A 25,006-nucleotide genomic window follows, 5' to 3' on the forward strand; every position below is an offset into this window, starting at 1 on the left:
ATCCAGATATGTTTTAGGAGTAATGTACATACATATTTTATTTTGGTATGAAGTGTTAAAGGTACTGAGTACTTTGAATCTGATTGGCAATATATAAATTATAAGTAACATAATGTCGCCTAGTGACAAAATAAATACCAGTCTGCACGGAGAAGCTTGTGCAGGCAGAAAGGCCTTGCAGAAGTCTTAAAGTTTTGTTGTTTAAATTTATTGATACATTTTATCAAAGTTGCTTGTGTATCTCAGTGTTTAATCACAGAAACCAGGACAAAAAAAAGCTGTATAAATACATTGAGTTTAATGACAAACATAATTTGGATCGCTTTTTGAGTTGTGGATTGATTGCTTCTTTTAAACACTGATATTAATAAAACTTCATTAGAGGAATTAAATTTCACACATATGAGAAGAAAGTGAGAAAACATAACTACCAAACTTGACATTTTATTGCTCTTTAATTTGCTCTCAAAATTGTACAATTTAAAAACTACTTGTTTTCATATTAATTGTTCACCTGAATAATTCTATTGAGAACTTCTGCCTTTTATTGTTAATTAAAAGTACTGACATGCAGTTTTCAACAGAAATTGTGAAAAATATGGGGCTCCATGCAGGTTTTTAGGTCACTTGAGTGGAGTCTCAAGTGACCTATTGCAATTGTTTTTTAGCTCACCTGCCCGAAGGGCAAGTGAGCTTATGCCGTGGCGCGGCGTCCGTCGTCCGTCCGTCCGGCTGTCCGGCCGGCGTCAACTTTCCATTCAAGCAACTTCTTCTCAATAACCAAAAGGCCTAGAGACCTAATATTGGGCCTGTAGCATGCTGGGGTGAAGGGCTACCAAGTTTGTTCAAATGAATAACGTTGACCTTCATTCAAGGTCACAGGGGTCAAAAAGGCTAAAATCTTTAAACAACTTCTTCTCAATAACCAAGAGTCCCAGGGAGTTGATATTGGGTCTGTAGCATGCTGAGGTAAAGGGCTACCAAGTTTGTTCAAATGAATGACCTTGACTTTCATTCAAGGTCACAGGGGTCAAATATGCTAAAAAAAAATTAGACGACTTCTTCTAAATAGCCAAAAGACCCAGGGACTTGATATTGGGTTTGTAGCATGCTGGGGTGAAGGGCTACCAAGTTTGTTCAAATGAATGACCTTGACCTTCATTCAAGGTCACAGGAGTCAAAAAGGCTAAAATCTTTAAACGACTTCTTCTCAATAACCAAGAGTCCCAGGGACTTGATATTGGGTCTGTAGCATGCTGGGGTGAAGAGCTACCAAGTTTGTTCAAATGAATGACCTTGACCTTCATTCAAGGTCACAGGGGTCAAAAAGGCTAAAATCTTTAAACAACTTCTTCTCAATAACCAAGAGTCCCAGGGAGTCGATATTGGGTCTGTAGCATGCTGGGGTGAAGGGCTACTAAGTTTGTTCAAATGAATGACCTTGACCTTCATTCAAGGTCACAGGAGTCAAAAAGGCTAAAATCTTTAAACGACTTCTTCTCAATAACCAAGAGTCCCAGGGAGTTGATATTGGGCCTGTAGCATGCTGGGGTAAAGGGCTACCAAGTTTGTTCAAATGAATGACCTTGACCTTCATTCAAGGTCACAGGGGTCAAAAAGGCTAAAATCTTTAAACGACTTCTTCTCAATAACCAAGAGTCCCAGAGACCTAATATTTGGCCTGTTGCATGCTGAGGTGAAGGGCTCCCAAGTTTGTTCAAATGAATGACCTTGACTTTCATTCAAGGTCACAGGAGTCAAAAAGGCTAAAATCTTTAAACGACTTCTTCTCAATAACCAAGAGTCCCAGGGAGTTGATATTGGGTCTGTAGCATGCTGGGGTAAAGGGCTACCAAGTTTGTTCAAATGAATGACCTTGACCTTCATTCAAGGTCACAGGGGTCAAAAAGGCTAAAATCTTGAAACAACTTCTTCTCAATAACCAACAGTCCCAGGGAGTTGATATTGGGTCTGTAGCATGCTGGGGTGAAGGGCTACCAAGTTTGTTCAAATGAATGACCTTGACCTTCATTCAAGGTCACAGGAGTCAAAAAGGCTAAAATCTTCAAACGACTTCTTCTCAATAACCAACAGTCCCAGGGAGTTGATATTGGGTCTGTAGCATACTGGGATGAAGGGCTACCTAGTTTGTTGAAATGAATGGCCTTGACCTTCATTCAAGGTCACAGGGGCCAAAAAGGCTAAAATCTTTAAACGACTTCTTCTCGATAACCAACAGTCCCAGAGACCTAATATTTGGCCTGTAGCATGCTGGGGTGAAGGGCTACCAAGTTTGTTCAAATGAATGACCTTGACTTTCATTCAAGGTCACAGGGGTCAAAAGGCTAAAATCTTTAAACAACTTCTTCTCAATAACCAAGAGTCCCAGGGAGTTGATATTGGGACTGTAGCATGCTGCGGTAAAGGGCTACCAAGTTTGTTCAAATGAATGACCTTGACTCACATTCAAGGTCACGTCGATCAAGTATGCTTAAATCTTTAAATGACTTTTAGTGAAAAGCCAAAGTGCAGAGAGACATTATATTGGTCCTGTAGCATGCTTTCAAATAACTGCAGGATCCATATATGAAAAGATCACTGCATTGCAGGTGAGCGATTTGGGCCCATTGGGCCCTTGTTGTACGATGTTGTGCATCGTAAACAATTTACATTTTTTGACTTCTTCTCAGTAACCAAGAGGCCCAGAGCAATGATATTGGGCCAGTAGCCTGCTTTGGAGGAACAGCTACCAAGTTTGATCAAATGAATGACTTTGACCTACTTTCAAGGTCACAGGGGTCATATGTCTTAAAATCTTTTAAGCGATTTCTTCTCAATGACCATGAGACCCAGGGACATATATTGGGACAGTGACATGCTTTGATAACAGACTAAAATGTTTGTTAAATTGAATGACCTTGACCACCCTTAAAGGTCACACTTGTCAAATGTGTAAAATTCTTTTTGAAATACAAAAACATCAACTTACTATCAGTATGTATTTCAGAACTGGGGTGACCATTATGGCCCATGGGCCTCTTAATTGTTCTCTCTATCATCCTATTGCAGACTATATATACATTGTTACAGATGTGTGTTTTTTTCCTTTAGTATTTGAAGTGTACTACTTTGACCAAGTCAAACTGGATAGTCTAGTTTTGTTGTAATTATTAGCAGTATGAGTTGTTTTAAAAACTTTCGTGTTTGAGATTTAATGACCCTTCACAAGAAGGAAATAATTGCACTACCTAATTAAGTTGAGGAAAATGTTTTCAATAATTTGTTGGTAAGAAACTAAAAACATTGAGTCGTTGGTAGGGAACATCTCTCCCATTGCTGAAATGTTACAATTTTAAACTGATACTTAATTATAAACTCAAACTAGTATCTAGAAAACCATCAGACACTCAAGGAAATGCCTTTATGCCCATTTTGGACTTTCCTCTTGGTAAGACAAGTCCGCAAGTCCTTGAAATTGGTACAATGGCTTTGGAGCTTTCTGCTTGATCTTTAAGTTAGATAACAGATAAAAGTAGACTTAATTACATTCAATATGTAATTTTGTTTAGAACAATAATATATTGTATTAATTAGCAGATGGATTTTTATGACCCAATCTCTATGACCTTTGTTACACAGTCAAGCATTGATACTATTGTCTTATTTGTCCTTCAAAGTCTAGAGTGTGTTGATATTTAATTGTCATACTACAATTCCAGTAGCTTAACCCACTTCCCCTTTAATCTCCATTTAAAATCATTATCATTTCCCCGCATTGTTGAAGAAAATATAGAAAAAATACCGAATCAGCTCTGGATGGAATTGAATTATTTCATGAAGAAAACAAAAAGTTAAATTTTGTTGGTGTTAATCAAATTTCCATTGCCTGGAGATTCTATTGAGTCTTCTGCCCATTGAATACAATAACTGTTTTTATTTGCGTATTTGTGTTGTAGTATACTAAGTATGTGTAATTAAAAAGTTCTATTTTGTCGAGAGTAATCATTGGAAGATTTGATTTTCCTTCACTCCGACTCGATCAGGATATACTCAAAGGATTTTCATGTAAAGTGTCTAATTTGCATTAGTAGTAATGGATTTTATCATTTTGGTTTAAGGCCTCAACGGCTATAACAGAAACATGGAATAAGATTTAGCTATCAAAATAATCAACAAGTGTGTTGGAGATGTACTGCCATATATGCCACGTTATGTTAGTGGCTAAGTATTGTAACTACCACTTATGGTACATCTGAAGCTAGAGTCAACATTAAGGCCTTAAATTCATGTTCATGGCAAGAGTTGTACTGCCAACTGATGTCCATATCTATATATATATATATAGTTGTACTGCCAACTGATGTCCATATCTAGATGTGTACTGCCAACTGAACCACATCTAGAGTTGTAATGCCAACTGATGTCCATATCTATAGTTGTACTGCCAACTGTTGTCCACATCTATAGTTGTACTGCCAACTGATGTCCACATCTAGAGTTGTACTGCACACTGTTGTCCACATCTATAGTTGTACTGCCAACTGTTGTCCACATCTATAGTTGTACTGCCAACTGATGTCCACATCTAGAGTTGTACTGCCAACTGATGTCCACATCTAGAGTTGTACTGCCAACTGATGTCCACATCTAGAGTTGTACTGCACACTGTTGTCCACATCTAGAGTTGTACTGCTAACTGATGACCACATCTAGAGTTGTACTGCCAACTGATGTCCACATCTAGAGTTGTACTGCCAACTGAACCACATCTAGATTAGTACTGCTAACTGATGACCACATCTAGAATTGTACTGCTAACTGTTGACCACATCTAGATGCTAACTGGTGACTACATCTAGAGTTGTACTGCCAACTGATGACCACATCTAGAGTAGTACTGCCAACTGATGACCACATCTAGAGTTGTACTGCCAACTGAACCACATCTAGAGTAGTACTGCTAACTGTTGACCACATCTAGAGTTGTACTGCCAACTGATGACCACATCTAGAGTAGTACTGCCAACTGATGACCATATCTAGAGTAGTACTGCCAACTGATGACCACATCTAGAGCAGTACTGCCAACTGATGACCATATCTAGAGTAGTACTGCTAACTGTTGACCACATCTAGAGTTGTACTGCCAACTGATGACCACATCTAGAATTGTACTGCTAACTGTTGACCACATCTAGAGTTGTACTGCCAACTGGTGACTACATCTAGAGTTGTACTGCCAACTGATGTCCTCATCTATAGTTGTACTGCCAACTGATGACTACATCTAGAGTTGTACTGCCAACTGATGACCACATCTAGAGTTGTACTGCCAACTGATGACCACATCTAGAATTGTACTGCCAACTGATGACTACATCTAGAGTAGTACTGCCAACTGATGACCACATCTAGAGTAGTACTGCTCACTGATGACCACATCTAGAGTAGTACTGCCAACTGATGACCACATCTAGAATTGTACTGCCAACTGATGTCCATATCTATAGTTGTACTGCCAACTGTTGTCCACATCTAGAGTTGTACTGCCAACTGAACCACATCTAGAGTTGTACTGCCAACTGATGTCCATATCTATAGTTGTACTGCCAACTGTTGTCCACATCTATAGTTGTACTGCCAACTGATGACCACATCTAGAGTTGTACTGCCAACTGAACCACATCTAGAGTTGTACTGCCAACTGATGTCCACATCTATAGTTGTACTGCCAACTGATGTCCACATCTATAGTTGTACTGCACACTGTTGTCCACATCTAGAGTTGTACTGCACACTGTTGTCCACATCTAGAGTTGTACTGCCAACTGAACCACATCTAGAGTAGTACTGCTAACTGTTGACCACATCTAGAGTTGTACTGCCAACTGATGACCACATCTAGAGTAGTACTGCTAACTGTTGACCACATCTAGAGTTGTACTGCTAACTGATGTCCACATCTAGAGTTGTACTGCCAACTGATGTCCACATCTATAGTTGTACTGCCAACTGATGACCACATCTAGAGTTGTACTGCTAACTGTTGACCACATCTAGAGTAGTACTGCTAACTGGTGACTACATCTAGATGCTAACTGATGACCACATCTAGAGTAGTACTGCTAACTGATGACCACATCTAGAGTAGTACTGCTAACTGTTGACCACATCTAGAGTAGTACTGCCAACTGGTGACTTCATCTAGAGTTGAACAACTACATGCTTTTTCATTCACGTCTAAAGTTGTTTTGCAAAACAAAGTCCACAGCTAGGCCTGACCAGGTCTTTGTAAAAGTGTCAAAGGTCACATTTGACCACTTCTCTAATACTAAAAGGGTGTGTCAAGATATGTTATGATACCATCAACAGATTACCATCATATTCACACCACAATGTTATAACATCAATCAGTATGTTAATTCTAATCTCATTATATTTCCAGGGTTCCATCATGCAGACATACTGTCGTCTCATGTACCAGAGTCCTGGTGAGTATATAATTCTTAATACACTTGATTTTATGACAGTTGCATGTTGGATGTTAAACTGGTTTTTTTTTCTTTTGATTGTACTTGTTGGTGAAGCAGGTAGTTGTTGTCTTAAAACATGCTCGGGCAGGTGACACTATACTTTTTTACATCCAATCAGATAATTCAGTACCCCAGACACCTTGGTGAATGGTATGTGAACCGTTATTAAAAAATTACCGTTATTATCGAAGATATTACATGGGGGAGTTTCTATCTCTTGTGAGATACTGAAATTGGCCTTAATTGTTTTCATCAGGGTTAGCACGGGCCATGAGAAAGCTGTGAATTTCACCTTGGGCCTTGAAAAGACTTGAATTTAATTCTGTGCCTTGAAAAACCTTGAAAATTGGTCTACAGCCTTGAAAAATCCTTGAATATTAAGGTTTCATTATGATAAATGAAACCCTGGTCACTCAGATCATTTGGTTTCAACTTTGTCTACTGCCTCCCCTACAGACATTACTGTTTTAATAAATGTTTGATAAGAATAATTACCATGTCACGTTGTATTTGATCAAGTTGATAGTTATAAGTTCTGTTTTTGTTCTTTTGTCCCTCTCAAGCTGACTTAGATGACGGGTATATTTAATTAAGACATTGAAAAAGTCTTGAAAAGGCCTTTGAATTTGGTTTGACATAATCCGTATGAAACCTGTAGTCATTAAAGGAAGACAATGTTAAGTTTAGGTTAACATTTTGAAAGTGTGATAAATATTGTACTTAAAGTGAGCTGGATAATGCTCACCAGCCACAGCTAAGTTTTGTCCCTAGCAAAATTTGAGGTCGTCTCTTAATGAACAGTTGAGTTTTTCCACTAGCAACATTTGAGTGTTTTACCTAGCAACATTTGAATTTGGTCCCTAGCAACAGTTGAATTTTGTGCCTAACAACAATGGAACATTGTTTCTAGCAGAGTTTTGTGATGTGCATTTCTATTGTAAAATAGTTGAATTACTTCTGAATAATATAGTTCTTTGTTTGAAATATACTTCAGAAATTTTGTATCTATCTATAATTCTCATATTAGTTATGTTTTTAAGGGAGATAACTTTTGCAGAAATCACAAATATGTGACATAAAGCATTAACCATATTCCTGTAATCCATCCATGTTTTGGCTGTATCACACAGATCAGTGACTGACAGTGTGATTATATCCACACTTATCCTCCGTTGGCTTTAGATCTGATCCTCTGACAGTGTGTGACGTTTATCCCTGTTACTCAGATCAATAATTTCTGCTTCCTCGTACCTTTTTACGTACACGCTTTGATCTTTGTGATGCTTGGACTGACAAATTTGTCACACAATAGATAATTATCATCACTTGAAGAGACACATATAAATGCTCTCTGCTGATTCTGCTTTAGAGTTGTCAGACTACACATACCAGGTTGTCTGAACTTAAGAGGTATGAAGAAAAACATAAAACAAGCCACGTTTTATCCCTGAACTGATGTTTTTGTTTTCACTGTCGATAATGCCACAGCACTCTATATATTTTATACATTAAGTCAAACTCTTGGTTAACACTTCAATAACTTGATGGATTACATTTGAATGTCATAATTTTCCCAAATTTTTGTCCCCTACTTTCACAGAAATGGAAGATATTAATTTAGATTTGTCCGTTCTTCAGTGCATCCATCTGTCATGTTTTCCATGTAATAACTGCAACAAATGTTAACAAGGTTATATGCCTTAAGATCTCAGCCAAGTTCAATTGCTAGTTTTGCCGGACTTTATTTGATAGAGTTTTGACACCTTGATTAATTAAAAATGCTGTTTTCTGCTGTTTTCCTTGAAATAACTGGAAGACTAAAGTCCAGAGATTTTCCACAAACTTGGTAACAAGGTTAAATGCCTTAAAGGCTCAGCCAAGTTCGTTTGCGAGTTTTGTCAAATTTAATTTGACAGAGTTATGGCCCCTTGATAAAGAAAAATTGGCATTATGCTGTTTCCATGCAATAACTCTCGCAAATATCATCAACCTTGGTAATAAAGTTATAGCTCCTTGATTTATGAAAAATATTGTTATTTGCTGTTAAATAACTCTCCCAAATATTTTCTGAAAGTCTTCAAACTTAGGAACTTGATTCAATGTATTAAAAGCTCTGCCAATTTTTTTATAGAGTTTCATTATGGCAGCTAGTGAGAAGAAAAGTCTTGCACAAAATCAGTTTACTTTATCCTGTAATACATATGCAATTAACATCTAACTTTTGTATATTGCTCAAATTTATCATTTTGACAAGCCAAGTTACTCCTAACCTCAAGAATGTTTACAAACAATATGTCAGGAGAACGGGGATATCAGTTCCAATGAATTTGCTTATTACTACTTGTGATTTTTTTCACCTGGAGTCTACACACAGATGCTTGTTTTGGTAAATCTTCACAGAATTTTTCATTTTCCTCCCTGAAGTGTTTATACAAATGCTTCATTACAGAAAATCTTTAAGGAATTCTTACATTTTTACAAATATTATTGAAAACCAACTTCTCCACCAATTAAAGAATTGATTTTGGCACTTAAATCATCCTCATGTGATAACCTTGTTTACTTCCTTGAAGACCTCTAAGTTACAGAGCTTTACTTTTATACTGTTACTTTTTACACCGATCACAAAGTCTGTTGTATACTGTATCAGGTCCATTCAACTTAGCTTCTGCAGCATATCTTTGCATACATTGGTGTAATGATAAAGTAGTGAAAAATGCTATTACTAAAATGGGGCATTTATGACCTCTACTTTACCTTTGACCTTTGAGTCTTTGACCTTGATGTTTGACAAAGAAATTCATAAGTATGCATCTTACTGAAGCTTTATCTCAGTCTCGTTTAGATTTTCGTGCAACATTGATAATTATGGTGTTATGGTACAAGCGTAATCTAAATACATTTTGGAGCTTTTCAGCTACATCATAATAATTGTTTTACTCAATCACAGCTCCACTCACAATTAAATATAAGTATGGACTAACTTACATATATGATATTATCAGGGATTTTTCTGGTTAATTTGGGAATAGGAATTCAGGGCAATTTTATGGCATGGTGCATCATCCTGCTGCGTCTGTCAGGTCTTTGATGTTTGGCCTGTAGCATGCTGAGGTAAAGAGCTACCAAGTTGGTCAAATCAATGACCTTGACCTACATTCAAGGTGTAACAGTTGAAGACTGGACAATGTATTGACTGTGGAACAGAAGTAGCCATCTGTTCTAGAGATCTTTCAAAATGGACTGTCTGATTGGTGAACAATTATAACTAGTATTGTGTACAGTGCTGTAGACCAATGAGATTGCCCATTGTTAAAATGCTCCAAAATATATGGCTTACTTTTGTTCCACAGTCGATGCATTGTTGGCAATCGCGACAACTTTTGATCCATTTTCTCATCTTTGAATCACTGTCACACCACAAAAGAATATCACGAGTTTATATTCAAGAATTATAAACTAAGGTATGATACTTAAGTTTGTGTGCATTTGATATTTTATTTCGATTGACCTTAAATTATTTTAAAAGTGAATTGAAGTTCACCCCCTACTTCCGACATTTCAAATGTTACACCTCATTGATAGAGTAGGACTAGGGGCTTTTTTTCTTTAAGTACATGTACTAACCACATGCAGATGCATGTGCTTAACTTAAACCCACTTCTAAGATGAATGCCAGGTTACTGATGCAGGCCCATGGGGCCTCTTGTTAGAAAATACAGGTCTGTTAATCAATTGTTAATGGGGCCTCAAACGCCAGACTATAGACACCTTGGTCTGTATTCATAAAACCATTCTCATGCTTAAGCATGGAATCGGTGCTCAACCAAACTTCCTTAATACTCATTTGAATTATGAAACAGCAGTTAAAAAGAAAAGCCTTAACTTCTGAAATCTGATATATCACCAAAAGTGTTCAAGTCTGAGCGCAAAATGTAAATTTGAGTATGTCAGAATATGGTATGAATATGGGCCTTTGTAAAATATGTATGTGCAACGATGTTAATATATCAACTGAAATGCTGTATAGTTTCCAATTGTATTTTAATGAGATATTTTACCATTGGTTCGCTCCAAACTCTTTCCCCAGTGAAACTTTCTGACAGAAAGAAAATGAATATTCTCTCAAATGTCTTGATTCATATGTAAATATATCCTTTTGAAGGAAATAATAAATTTTGATAAAACTAGCCTAGTGTCTGGTTTGATTTTGATGAATGACCAAATAAAATATAAATACCAATGAGGCTGAAATGATCTGATCAATAAAACTGCATTTTTTTTTTAAACATATTGAATAAGGTGTTCCTCCTTTATCCATGAATTGCTATCAGACATCACATCCATTTCCTGTAATATGATACACTTGGCATCTATTGCATTGCCTGTCTCTCCTGATTCTAGTCTTTTCCTAATTGCCCTCAACTGTTAACTCTTTTCTCAACATTTTCTCTTTATTCCCTTGTCTCTTCATCTTTTCTTTTTTATCTCATGATCTCCTTTTGTCATTGACCCCTCATCTCTACCCCTTGTCTCCTGGTCTCCTATTCTTCTCCCCTCTAATCTTTACTTTTGTCTCCTGATCTCTTTTTGTCATTGACCCCTCATCTCTACCCCTTGTCACCTGATTTCCTTTTGACATTGACCCCTCATCTCTACCCCTTGTCACCTGATCTCTTTTTGTTATTGACCCCCCATCTCTACTCCTTGTCTCCTGATCTCCTTTTGTCATTGACCCTTCATCTCTACCCCTTGTCTCCTGATCTCCTTTTGTCATTGACCCCTCATCTCTACCCCTTGTCTCATGATTTCCTTTTGTCATTGACCCCTCATCTCTCCCCCTTGTCACCTGATTTCCTTTTGACATTGACCCCTCATCTCTACCCCTTGTCACCTGATCTCTTTTTGTCATTGACCCCTCATCTCTACCCCTTGTCTCATGATTTCCTTTTGTCATTGACCCCTCATCTCTCCCCCTTGTCACCTGATTTCCTTTTGACATTGACCCCTCATCTCTACCCCTTGTCACCTGATCTCTTTTTGTTATTGGCCCCTCATCTCTACCCCTTGTCTCCTGATCTCCTTTTGTCATTGACCCCTCATCTCTACCCCTTGTCACCTTATATTCTTTTTGTCATTGACCCCTCATCCATACCCCTTGACCTTGTATTCTGATCTCCTTTTGTCAATGACCCCTCATCTCTACCCCTTGTCTCCTGATCTATTTTTGACATTGACCCTCATCTCTACCCCCTTGTCTCCTGATCTCTTTTTGTCATTGACCCCTCATCTCTACCTCTTGTCTCCTGATTCTGCTCCTTTGTCATTGACCCCTCATCTCTACCCTTGTCACCTGATCTTTTTGTCATTGACCCCTCATCTCTCCCCCTTGTCTCCTGATCTCTTTTGTCATTGACCCCTCATCTCTACCTCTTGTCTCCTGATCTCCTTTTGTCATTGACCCCTCATCTCTACCCCTTGTCTCCTGATCTCCTTTTGTCATTGACCCCTCATCTCTACCCCTTGTCTCCTGATCTCCTTTTGTCATTGACCCCTCATCTCTACCTCTTGTCTCCTGATCTCCTTTTGTCATTGACCCCTTCATCTCTACCCCTTGTCTCCTGATCTCCTTTTGTCATTGACCCCTCATCTCTACCCCTTGTCATCTGATCTCCTTTTGTCATTGACCCCTCATCTCTACCCCTTGTCTCCTGATCTCCTTTTGTCATTGACCCCTCATCTCTACCCCTTGTCTCCTGATCTCCTTTTGTCATTGACCCCTCATCTCTACCCCTTGTCTCCTGATCTCCTTTTGTCATTGACCCCTCATCTCTACCCCTTGTCTCCTGATCTCCTTTTGTCATTGACCCCTCATCTCTACCCCTTGTCTCCTGATCTCCTTTTGTCATTGACCCCTCATCTCTACCCCTTGTCTCCTGATCTCCTTTTGTCATTGACCCCTCATCTCTACCCCTTGTCTCCTGATCTCCTTTTGTCATTGACCCCTCATCCTACCCCTTGTCTCCTGATCTCCTTTTGTCATTGACCCCTCATCTCTACCCCTTGTCTCCTGATCTCCTTTTGTCATTGACCCCTCATCTCTACCCCTTGTCTCCTGATCTCCTTTTGTCATTACCCCTCATCACTACCCCCTTGTCTCCTGATCTCCTTTTGTCATTGACCCCTCATCCTACCATCTCCTTTTGTCATTGACCCCTCATCTCTACCCCTTGTCTCCTGATCTCCTTTTGTCATTGACCCCTCATCTCTACCCCTTGTCTCCTGATCTCCTTTTGTCATTGACCCCTCATCACTACCCCTTGTCTCCTGATCTCCTTTTGTCATTGACCCCTCATCTCTACCCTTGTCTCCTGATCTCCTTTTGTCATTGACCCCTCATCTCTACCCCTTGTCTCCTGATCTCCTTTTGTCATTGACCCCTCATCACTACCCCTTGTCTCCTGATCTCCTTTTGTCATTGACGCCTCATCTCTACCCCTTGTCTCCTGATCTCCTTTTGTCATTGACCCCTCATCTCTACCCCTTGTCTCCTGATCTCCTTTTGTCATTGACCCCTCATCTCTACCCCTTGTCTCCTGATCTCCTTTTGTAATTGACCCCCTCATCACTACCCCTTGTCTCCTGATCTCCTTTTGTCATTGACCCCTCATCCATACCCCTTGACCTTGTCTCCTGATCTCCTTTTGTCATTGACCCCTCATCTCTACCCCTTGTCTCCTGATCTCCTTTTGTCATTGACCCCTCATCACTACCCCTTGTCTCCTGATCTCCTTTTGTCATTGACCCCTCATCACTACCCCTTGTCTCCTGATCTCCTTTTGTCATTGACCCCTCATCTCTACCCCTTGTCTCCTGATCTCCTTTTGTCATTGACCCCTCATCACTACCCCTTGTCTCCTGATCTCCTTTTGTCATTGACCCCTCATCTCTACCCCTTGTCTCCTGATCTCCTTTTGTCATTGACCCCTCATCTCGACCCCTTGTCTCCTGATCTCCTTTTGTCATTGACCCCTCATCTCTACCCCTTGTCTCCTGATCTCCTTTTGTCATTGACCCCTCATCACTACCCCTTGTCTCCTGATCTCCTTTTGTCATTGACCCCTCATCTCTACCCCTTGTCTCCTGATCTCCTTTTGTCATTGACCCCTCATCTCTACCCCTTGTCTCCTGATCTCCTTTCGTCATTGACCCCTCATCTCTACCCCTTGTCTCCTGATTTCCTTTTGTCATTGACCCCTCATCACTACCCCTTGTCTCCTGATCTCCTTTTGTCATTGACCCCTCATCTCGACCCCTTGTCTCCTGATCTCCTTTTGTCATTGACCCCTCATCTCTTTCTCTTTGTCCCCTCTTCTCTACTTTTGTGCCCTATTTGATAAAAAATACTTTGACCTTGAAGAATAAAAGAAAATTAGAAAAATCCAATAAGGTAAACATTTTATACTGGCAGCTACATACTGTAAGTATGGAGGCCAGCAGTAGTCTTAGAAGTTCCGACACCTAAGGAACTGTTACTGGGGATGTATTTTCTAGTCATCATTTAACAGCTATTTGGCTGTGTGTTTGTTTACAAGGTTATACTGACCTTGAGGGAAATAACCTTGTACACTTCAGACAGACATTACAGTTCGGTAGCTGTTTTAGGTAGTAATGTCTCCATAACTGTTATTTGTTCATTTGATAATAAAGTCTAAATTGATTGTCAGCCATTCAAATGTCACTGCATTGCCACCTAAAGTGCCTATTACATGCCTCATTCTTCTTACATTATGTTCAGATGGCACAGGATTGTACAAAGACACACAAAATATTTAGCACCTTTCAATACAAATCAAAGGTTTAGGTACAGTCGAGCTAAAATTAATTAGACTGCATCATACAGCAGTTCTGTTCCTTTAGGACTTGTTAGTGGTGCTGATGGCGTAAAAGCATTTCTGAACCACGTCACTATTTAAATGAATTAAAAGTAAGCATGCTAGTTAGGTCTATTGTGGTTATATATAGATAGAGCTTGAATTAGCACTTTATTGATGATTGGAAAATTTTAAATATCATATTAGTATTGATTTGATCAGAAGAAATGATATTGTGAAATCAGGGTGTATACTTTTAGTGGGAATTCCCCTTTAGCCTAATGCTTGTAGAGAAGGAGGATGTTAGTTCGAGGCCCTTTAAGGACACTGGTGAGGGCAGGGTAGTTTTTATATCTTTAAAGGACACTGGTGAGGGCACTCGGGGTAGTTTTTATATCAAGGACACTGGTGAGGGCAGGGTAGTTTTTTATATCAAGGACACTGGTGAGGGCATGCAGTTTAAGTTTTTATTCCTCCTTCTTATTTAAGAAATAATTAACGATGATTCGTGTATTGTTGCAGGATATACAACGAGGACGAGGATATTTTGCAATTAAATTAATAACGAATGCCGCAGGCCTGAGTTATTAATTAAAATTGCAAAATATCCGAGTCCGAGTTGTATATCCTGCAACAATACACGAGTCAAAGTTGATTATTTCTATTCTACAATGTACAGTTTAGTTCTGAGATCGACCTCTTTCTAATAGAAAAACAGCAAAGAAACCCCGGGAAAACCTTGTAATTTATTTCTTGAGTATTGCATTATTTGTTGATGAAATATACATTTCTATATCATATGGCATTGATTTTGAAAATTAAAAAAAAAAGGGATAAAAAAAAGAAAAAAAAGGGGGGGGGCCTCCGTAGGATTCGAACTCGCGTCGTGATAAAAATGTAATGAAAGACTAACCCATTAGCCCACTCGGCTATAGTAACCTTCTATGAAATATGTGAATATTAGATATATAAAATTGTTACAGCCGTGACTCACGAGCGTGTATTATTGGCATGAGCGTGTATTATTGGCACGAGCGTGTATTATTGGAAAATAATACATGGTTTTAAACCAATCAAAACTGGCGTTAGCAAACATGGTAGAATACATTATAAACATAGTAAAAACATTTGCAACATGCTTTGTCAAGATTGCTGGGAGAAAAAGAGTTTTCAGTAAATACTTACAATAAACTATGGTATCAGTCATATGGTATTGTCTGTCCAAATGTAGTAGTCATTGATATTACAATGTTGGGAGAAGTTCATTCTTTTGAGGATCTGAAGAGTGCTCAGAATGAATTTTTGAAGGACAATTACAGGTTATAACCCAGCTATCCTAACTTTAGTAAATATGTCACGTCACGTTGATGTATATATGTCATGTCATGTTGGTGTATATATGTCATGTCATGTTGATGTATATATGTCATGTCATGTTGATATGTATATGTCATGTCATGTTGATGTATATATGTCACATCATGTTGATGTATATATGTCATGTTGATGTATATATATGTCATGTCATGTTGATATATATATGTCATGTCATGTTGATGTGTATATATTTCATGTCATGTTGATGTGTCATGTCACTTTGATGTATATATGTCATGTTGATGTATATATGTCGTGTCATGTTGATTTATATGTCATGTCATGTTGATGTATATATGTCATGTCGTGTTGATGTATATATGTCATGTCATGTTGATGTATATATGTCATGTTGATGTATATATGTCATGTCACGTTGATGTATATGTCATGTCATGTTGATGTATATATGTCATGTCATGTTGATGTGTATATGTCATGTCACGTTGATGTATATATGTCATGTCATGTTGATGTATATATGTCATGTCACGTTGATGTATATATGTCATGTCATGTTGATGTATATATGTCATGTCATGTTGATGTATATATGTCATGTCATGTTGATGTATATATGTCATGTCATGTTGATGTGTATATATGTCATGTCATGTTGATGTATATATGTCATGTCACATTGATGTATATATGTCGTGATTAAGAGTTGGAATTTTTATGTCCCTGCTATAAATATATATATTGTTGTCTGCCCCCTCCTCTCAGGTCACCTTCTGATTCAACATAAACTCTTATATATATTATTAGTAACTTCAGTCTTTGACAGATTTTGGGCGGACTTTTATACAAAGGTCAAACATGAGCATCATTGTGTTTACGTGTTCCAAGGTCAAGGCCAATGTCACCATTGCTATATATAGAAAATCATCAACTGATTCAATTTAGAACACTTACCAACTTCATTCTTTCATGGATTTTGGTCAAACTTTATGCAAAGGTCACATGTCAGTGGGAGTATTTATGTCTTACAGACATTGTCTAGTTAATGTAAAGTTTAATTGTATAATGAAGAGTTGACTAAGCAATTATCCATCAGATTTTTTAAACCATCTTTTATATACTTGGTAAATTTTCAATTCTAGCTTATAATGATTGAACAATAGCATTTAGGTAGTTAAATAACAGAACTGTATAGCAAAATGAAATAAAATGACAGCCATGATTTCGAATAATTATGGAATTTTGTAATTAATCAATTACACCTAAGTATTTGATTAATATTTGATTTTAATTAATCAATTACAGTTAAGTATTTGATTAATATTTGATTTTAATTAATCAATTACGCCTAAGTATTTAATTGTAATTTAAATCAATTAGGCCTAATTATTTGATTGTGATTGATTAAATACACAAAAGATTTTATTGATATTTGATTGTACTGGTAATTTGATTAAATATCTATCTCATAGTTTATTTTGCCTTGTCATTTTTCTGTTATTTCAAAATTGATTATTTGATGAAAATTGATGTGACTTTATATATCATGAGTAAAACTATTTAATTAGAAACTTCAGATTCCACTCTGTTTCTTTTTTTTTTTTGATTAAAATCTTTTTATTCAGGCAAAACATGTTGATATTACAAATATGTCCTCTCACAGGAGGGCTTGCACTGTTTCTAGGAAATGCTACATTACTTTCAATCATTGCTACAGACTAATCCGATTTATGATATTTATATTGGATTTCATGCACATTTAAAAATTATTTTGTTAGATTGTTCTGACATCTCTATGACTTATCTATGTATTAAACTCTCATATATCATATCAACCTGGTTTAATTTGCCATATTTTAAATGTATATGTGGCGGTCAAAGTATTGGGGAAACACATTCTCTAAAGTAAATTTAGTTATTTGAACATTTGTTTTACATTCACATCAATAGTGCTGACGGTTGATTAAATCCTGTTCCTGTATATCGTTTCTGCACCAACTATCTTGGGCGTACAAATTCATCATTGTGCTAATCGCGTTATATCTGATAACGTGCTGAAATTTAAGTTCATTAGAAGTATATTTTCTGATTAATTAGATCTAGACTTAAGATGGATATGTTGTTAAATTATTGTCTAAAACATTGACTTACTAGATTTAATATATTGTAAGGGTTTATATATTGAACTGTCGTACAAGGACACTGTTGTCTGTCCAAATCAAACTTGGCTGGAGATAGAATAGACTTCTGTAACTACAGATCATGTATATTGTGTTTGATAGGAGGACAGTATCTCTGTATATCTTCACATAGAAACAGAAGATGCTGAAAGGAGCCCCATGTACAGAGGGAGACATGAGTTGATTGATGGTATCTGGTCACTGGTGATTGACCATGCAAGTTCAAGCGAGATTGACCAAGCTCAGGTCTCCCTTAATGCATTGGGTGTAGTTTCTGACATCAGATAGCCCGTTCCTTTCATCCTGCAGACATGCATCCAGTTTGTGTATGTTAATACAGAAAAGAGAGAGAAAAAAAAGTAATTTATATAGATATACAACATGAGCTAGTTATAGACACGTGTAGCAAGGCTATAAACGCTAGCTGTTTCCTTTCAACTCTTTAGCCAGAGAGAATTTCTCTCTCACTCCATCAGTAAAGTGTTAGGTCTAATAAGCCTGAGGTCCTGGGTTCGATTCCTAGTGGAGACATTTATATATCTATAATTTAGTATAATCTTTGTTACACATGCTTGGTCTGCCATCTTCGAGTCAAGAGTTACTACAATGCTGTGTCCATTGTAAGTTATCAGTTCCAGGGAAGTCACATGTGACTTGGTAAAAAGGTCTCCGGTTCAGTCCCCACTGTAATAAGTGTAATATAAACCTCTGATACACATAACACATGTTCAGTCTATCAGCTTTGATGTCAGAGTTTACTATAATCCTTTGTTCATTGAGATATTCCAGAGAACCTCTCTTTAAGGAGGCCTCTAGCGACTTGACTGAGAGGTGTCCCGGAGATATTTGCGTAACCTTTATAAACTGTCTTGTTTGTAAATTCCATTGCTTTAAACAATGTAATAGTGATTTGTCATAAGAGTTTTTTTGTCTTCAGAGATTCTTTTTTATTTCTGTGGAATAGGGCTAAGGTTTCTCATTATAGAGAAGTAGATTTTGTTATTCAATCATATGTAATAGAAGAGAATTATTTGTAATCAAGCAAATGGGTCTAAACAAAACGATTCTAGGTCATGTCTAGACAATTTCCCTCAAGGGTTATGATGAGTTAGTAAAGCATGGACGACTTCAACCACAGCTGAAGAGGTGTATGGTTAACGTTATAACCCTACCTTTGGTGGTTACCATATGGATGCTCTACCAACTGAGCTACCTGGTCGCTGATGATGGACACCCATACTCGGTGATAAGCCCCCCACCCCCTATTTTGGGGCCGCGGTGGCCAGTTGTTAAGGTGTCTAGACATTTTATCACAAGCCATCCACCTCTGGGTTGCGAGTTTGAAACCTATGTGGGGCAGTTGGCTGGTACTGACCGTAGGTCGGTGGTTTTTCTCCAGGTACTCCGGCTTTCCTCCACCTCCAAAACCAGGCACGTCCTTAAATGACCCTGACTGTTAATAGGACATTAAACAAAATTAACCAAACAAAACCCCTATTTTTACATTTTTGCATACGTCCATATTCACGAATAAGCCCATATCCCCCACTGCTTTTTGATGTCTAATCCACAATGGGAAAAGTAATAATGAAGATGTTGTGAAAACGATTATTTTCTGTAAAAAGTTATTGTTTTTTTCTGATTAAAAAGACATGTTCTATGAAAAGACAATCCAATCTTGTCACCATATGAAAAACAATCTTTTTAGAGTGATCATTTATAATCTATCTTATGCTGGATAAATAATGTACACTATAAACTTAATTAAATATATCTCTTTTTCATATTTTGAACATACATTTTTTTATTACAATACCCTGAATATTATAAATCAACCCTGTCAATTTCAAAATGAGGCTACAATGTGAAATGTACACAACATACAAGGGATTGACACAGTAAAGCCTTATTATTTTTCCAAGTGTATGAAGTAATTCAAAAAGATTTAATTCAGAAACTCTTTGTTACAACAATTAAGATGTATACCATTAAACATTCAAACTTTCTCAATGCTTGATATCCAATCTATTTGTTTTTAGAAATAATGAGTCACGATGCTGTCTAGTACTTACCCTATGTTATGGTTTTACATATAAGTATATTTCTAATTAGCTTGAGCAAGTGATAGCCTATAATAAACATGGGACATTATCAATATCATCCATGAAGTACTGTCTACCATAGTCTCAGTCCTGCCAGTACCATGGCAGTACACACAGATGTACATATTCCTTGTAATATTTCTCAGTTCTTAGTGCCTATATTTACTTGTGTGAAAATAAACCAATGAGAAATGGTTCATATATTTTTATTTCTCTTCTTTAACTAAGCGATAACTAAACACAACACGTTTTTTCCGAACCTTGTAACTTACAATTTTATCTGTCATCTGTAATTTGATGTCAGAAGATCTGAATGGAAAACATGTAAATGATATAATTAGGTAATTATTTTCATATTTCAGCCATAAGTCATTGATGTAGATAGGGCTATCCTATTCCATATTATAATCTTAGATCGCTGCCACAATTTTCCCTCTTGCCCAGGGTTTTATCTGGGGATATTTTTAGCCCACCCACCACTTTTGCAAATAGGTTCATTATTACAAAGACCGAATTGTTTCACTTATTATGGAGAAAATGTTCTAAGGAACAGTATATTTGATCTATAGCGAAAAAAATTGTAAGGAACCACAGGGGCTTGTTATAGATGATTGTTTCACTCACAGAGTTAAAAGAAAAAGAGTCCATTTCTGTCATAATCAATAGAACTTTGAATCCTTTGTCCTGTGGCAGACCATACACCTTCACAAATAGGTCTATCAATCTAATTTCATGCTAACATAACTTAGGATGTTATTACTGATGTAAGGTATGTGTGTCAGTGATGTGGAATGCACAGTGCAGTGATTGTTATTATAGTTTTTGAGGGATGGAAGGTAGGAGGTTGCGTTCTTTGTAATAGGTGACTAGCTGGCATTGGGGTGAGCCAGTACCTTGTATAGACAGTTGCTGTTGAACAATCCAAAGGTTACTAGCTGGCATTGAGTTGATGATCCAGTAGCTTGTATAGACAGTGGCTGTTGAACAATCCAAAGGTGACTAGCTGGCATTGAGTTGATGAGCCAGTAGCTTGTATAGACGGTGACTGTTGAACAATCCAAAGGTTACTAGCTGGCATTGAGTTGATGAGCCAGTAGCTTGTATAGACAGTGGCTGTTGAACATTCCAAAGGTTACTAGCTGGCATTGAGTTGATGAGCCAGTAGCTTGTATAGACAGTGGCTGTTGAACAATCCAAAAGAATGGTCTAGATTACATTTGTCACACTGCTTACAATGAATTAATTGGTTTATCCCTTAATGTAATTCCTGATCAGTGAGCAAAATATTTTTGTGTTACTAAATTCAAATTGGTCATCTTGTCCCATTACGTTCTGGTATAAAGGCAGGCCAGTTAATTTGTCGAAGACTGCAGGGGTATGAAGTGATAGAAGATTTCCTATACATTTAGAAAATCTTGTTAGATTGGAACCTTTTGTGTTCTGTACAAGGATACTGTGAAGAATGATTTTCTATAAGATTAGCTCTTAGAGAACAAGATTTGGATATTTTAAATCTTCCTTTGGTTTAATCAACATTCCTTGATTCAAAGAAATTCCACAACTAAGATTTTTCCTTAGAAAAATGTTATTGGAAATAAGGGGGAAAACTTTTAAGGAAACTTGTTATGTTTTCCTATGGAAAATTGTAGTTAAGGAAAGTAATGTTGATGAACGAATCAGAATGTTCCAGTAACATGTGTAGTAATTCTTATACAACCATTTGTCCTGGGTTAAACACACGGTAGTAATGGGTGGTATGCTTTAACAATGATTATACACACGGTAATAATGGGTGGTTTATTGTTTTGATAAACTGCTGAGATCTGTCTGTAAGTGATGTATGCTGTGAAGACAATCCTTTGGATGAAACAGGAGGTTTTTCTCTATAGTAAACATAAGGTTCCTACTGAAGGATGAAGAGAGTCATACTATTTATGATCTCAGCTTCTGTATGTATATATAGGATCAAACACGTGGCCTCTACTTCTTTCACATAAAACAATGTAAGGATTTACTTTTAACATTTCCTCATTTCTGGAAGAAATTTACATTTTATGTTCCTCATGGCCTGCAGTTTTATTGGGTGGGAGGGGGGGGGGGGGGGGGGGGGGGGGGGGGGGGGGGGTATAGTCTGACTCATGTCAATTCTAGTGTTAATTACTGTATTACCCTTCTCTCATGATCATGACTGTATTGCCCTTATCTGTGTTCATGACTGTATTACCCTTTTCTGGGTTCATGACTGTATTACCCTTTCTCTGGGTTAATTACTGTATTACCCTTCTCTGGGTTAATTACTGTATTACCCTTTCTCTGGGTTAATTACTGTATTACCCTTTCTCTGGGTTAATTACTGTATTACCCTTTCTCTGGGTTAATTACTGTATTACCCTTCTCTGGGTTCATGACTGTATTACCCTTTCTCTGGGTTAATTACTGTATTACCCTTCTCTGGGTTCATGACTGTATTACCCTTCTCTGGGATCATGACTGTATTACCCTTTTATCTGATCATGACTGTATTACCCTTCTCTTGATTCATGACTGTTAAAATCCCTTCCTTGTGATTGGTTTTTATGAAGAATTGAATTCTACAACTTTAAATTCTTAATTGTTTGATTATGTGTGACATGAATCTTCCTTGAGGAACTTTAAACCTTTCACTATAGTAATAAGTTGGTCCATTACTATTTTAAAACATCTCTTTTTTTCTTGGTCATTTGAGTTCCGTCTCTCATCCTCAATACAGACGTCAGGTATTGCTAACATAGACTAATATTCTAACCCTACCACACTATTACCCCCTCCCTACCACACTATTACCCCCTCCCTACTAACTATTACCCCCTCCCTACCACATTATTACCCCCTCCCTACTAACTATTACCCCCTCCCTACCAGACTATTACCCCCTCCCTACCAGACTATAACCCCCTCCCTACTAGACTATAACCCCCTCCCTACCAGACTATTACCCCCTCCCTTCCAAACTATTACCCCCTCCCTACCAGACTATAACCCCCTCCCTACCAGACTATTACCCCCTCCCTACCAGACTATAACCCCCTCCCTACCAGACTATTACCCCCTCCCTACCAGACTATTACCCCCTCCCTACCACACTATTGCCCCCTCCCTACCAGACTATAACCCCCTCCCTACCACACTATTACCCCCTCCCTACCAAACTATTACCCCCTCCCTACTAACTATTACCCCCTCATTTGTTTACCCATACCTCACACCAGACCACTTCCTGCTGAGTATACCACTGTGATAACACAGGAATATAACTGGCTGATTGCCTGGTCCAGATAGTGACAGAGCTAACAAGGCCTGGTTGGTGTGGGGGATGTCTCTGGTGACATTGTACATTCCCTGGAGATGTTCCTGGCCTACAATCTGCCTCCTTTATCTACAGGTGGCTTAATGAGCATTAACAGTAAATGTTACTACGATGTACACAGATCTGTTTGTATTGAGAAACAAATCCTAGGACTATGACAGTATATCTACATGTTTGATTTAAAACCAAAATGTATCTTAATTAACTTTCCTGAACAATCAACCTGTTTAACATTTCAATTATATACAGGAACATTTGACATCGATTTATAAACCATAACATTCCCCACTCCTCCACTGTTCCTCTACATTTCAACCTCTGCCCCCTTTCCCGGTGCAATTTACCCTCTTCTGTATTCCCCCTATCCGTCTCTTTCCTTCCCCTCCTCCCTCCTCCCCTCTCCCCTATCTTTTGAATCCCCACTCAACCACCTTCCTCTCCTCTCCCTTGCCCTCTTATCCCCTTCTGCCCTCCATACTTGTTTTTTTTTCTGTGGTCAATTGTAGTGTAATTATATATAAATATTGTATTCCACCTAATAAGCACACCTGCCCCTATAAGAGCACCCCTACCATTTTCAGAAATAGAGGATGAGTGTGCTAATGATTAAATCATAAAAAAAACGTAGCTTACCTGGTAACTCACCAATCTACCAATATAATATTTAGTCTATTAAACTGAAGACTCATAATTGTTTTCACTACATATTTCACCAAAGTTTTTCACAGAAATTTTCTCTGTACATGGTTTTATGAAAGTACTCCCTTTTGTGTTTTTGTAATTTCACAGTGTGCTTGTTTAAGGTCAAATATGGTTGGGAGGAGTTACTGGAATCAACATGTCTGTCAGTTTGTAGACACAATTTTATAATGCCCACTCATAGCTGGATTATGCATGAAGTTCAATAAAACTTTACACACATGTTATTAATGACATGTTCTTGCTACTCCCTGAAAGCCATTATGTTCAATCATTTTTTACCGGAGTTATGGCCCTTGATACCACTTAGTGAGACATATCTTGTCTGGACTACTCCTCCAAACACAGTTAACCAATTTGAACAAAACTATGCAGGAATGTAAGAGAATATTCGAAAATGTGCATGCAAATTTTATTTCCAGAAATTTTGGTTGTCATAGTAACCAGATCACTTCACAAAGATGTTGTGTGATGGCCAAAAGTTCATCAGTCCTTAGATAAATTTTATTCAAACTTGGTCAAGTGGTCGGACTTATTAATGCCTAGTATTTAAGACATCAGGTGTTTCAGAACTGTTTCTGTGGAATTATAATGGAGGCTTACGATTGGCCAGAATTTAAATATTATCCAATCAATCTGAAAATTGATATGTAAGGTTTTGAGGGAAAGCAAATACAATACAATAGTGTTATTAGCTCACCTGGACCGAAGGTCCGGTGAGCTTATGTCATGGCGCAGCGTCCGTCGTCCGTCCGTCGTCCGTCGTCCGTCCGTCCGTCGTCCTTCAACATTTACTTCAAATCGCTACTAGTCAAAAAGTTCTTATTGGATTTTGACCAAATTTGGCCAGAAACATTCTTGGCAGAAGGGGAACAGATTTTGCATAAATGGTGACTCTGACCCCCGAGGGGCCAAAGGGGCGGGGCCCAATAGG

General features: G+C 37.8%; 1 protein-coding gene across 1 annotated transcript in view; it reads left to right on the plus strand.

Annotated features, from left to right (window-relative positions):
- The first annotated feature begins 6,450 nt into the window (after positions 1-6,450).
- LOC117342373 (sodium/hydrogen exchanger 2-like) overlaps positions 6,451-25,006 on the plus strand; it is a 101,663-nt gene continuing 83,107 nt past the window's right edge. Inside the window, 1 exon segment of the mRNA XM_033904525.1 lies at positions 6,451-6,491. The gene's annotated coding sequence lies outside the window, so the exon portion shown is untranslated.

This window comes from Pecten maximus, chromosome 14 (genome assembly GCF_902652985.1).
Source record: "Pecten maximus chromosome 14, xPecMax1.1, whole genome shotgun sequence".
In the NCBI taxonomy this organism is placed as follows: Eukaryota; Metazoa; Mollusca; class Bivalvia; order Pectinida; family Pectinidae; genus Pecten; species Pecten maximus.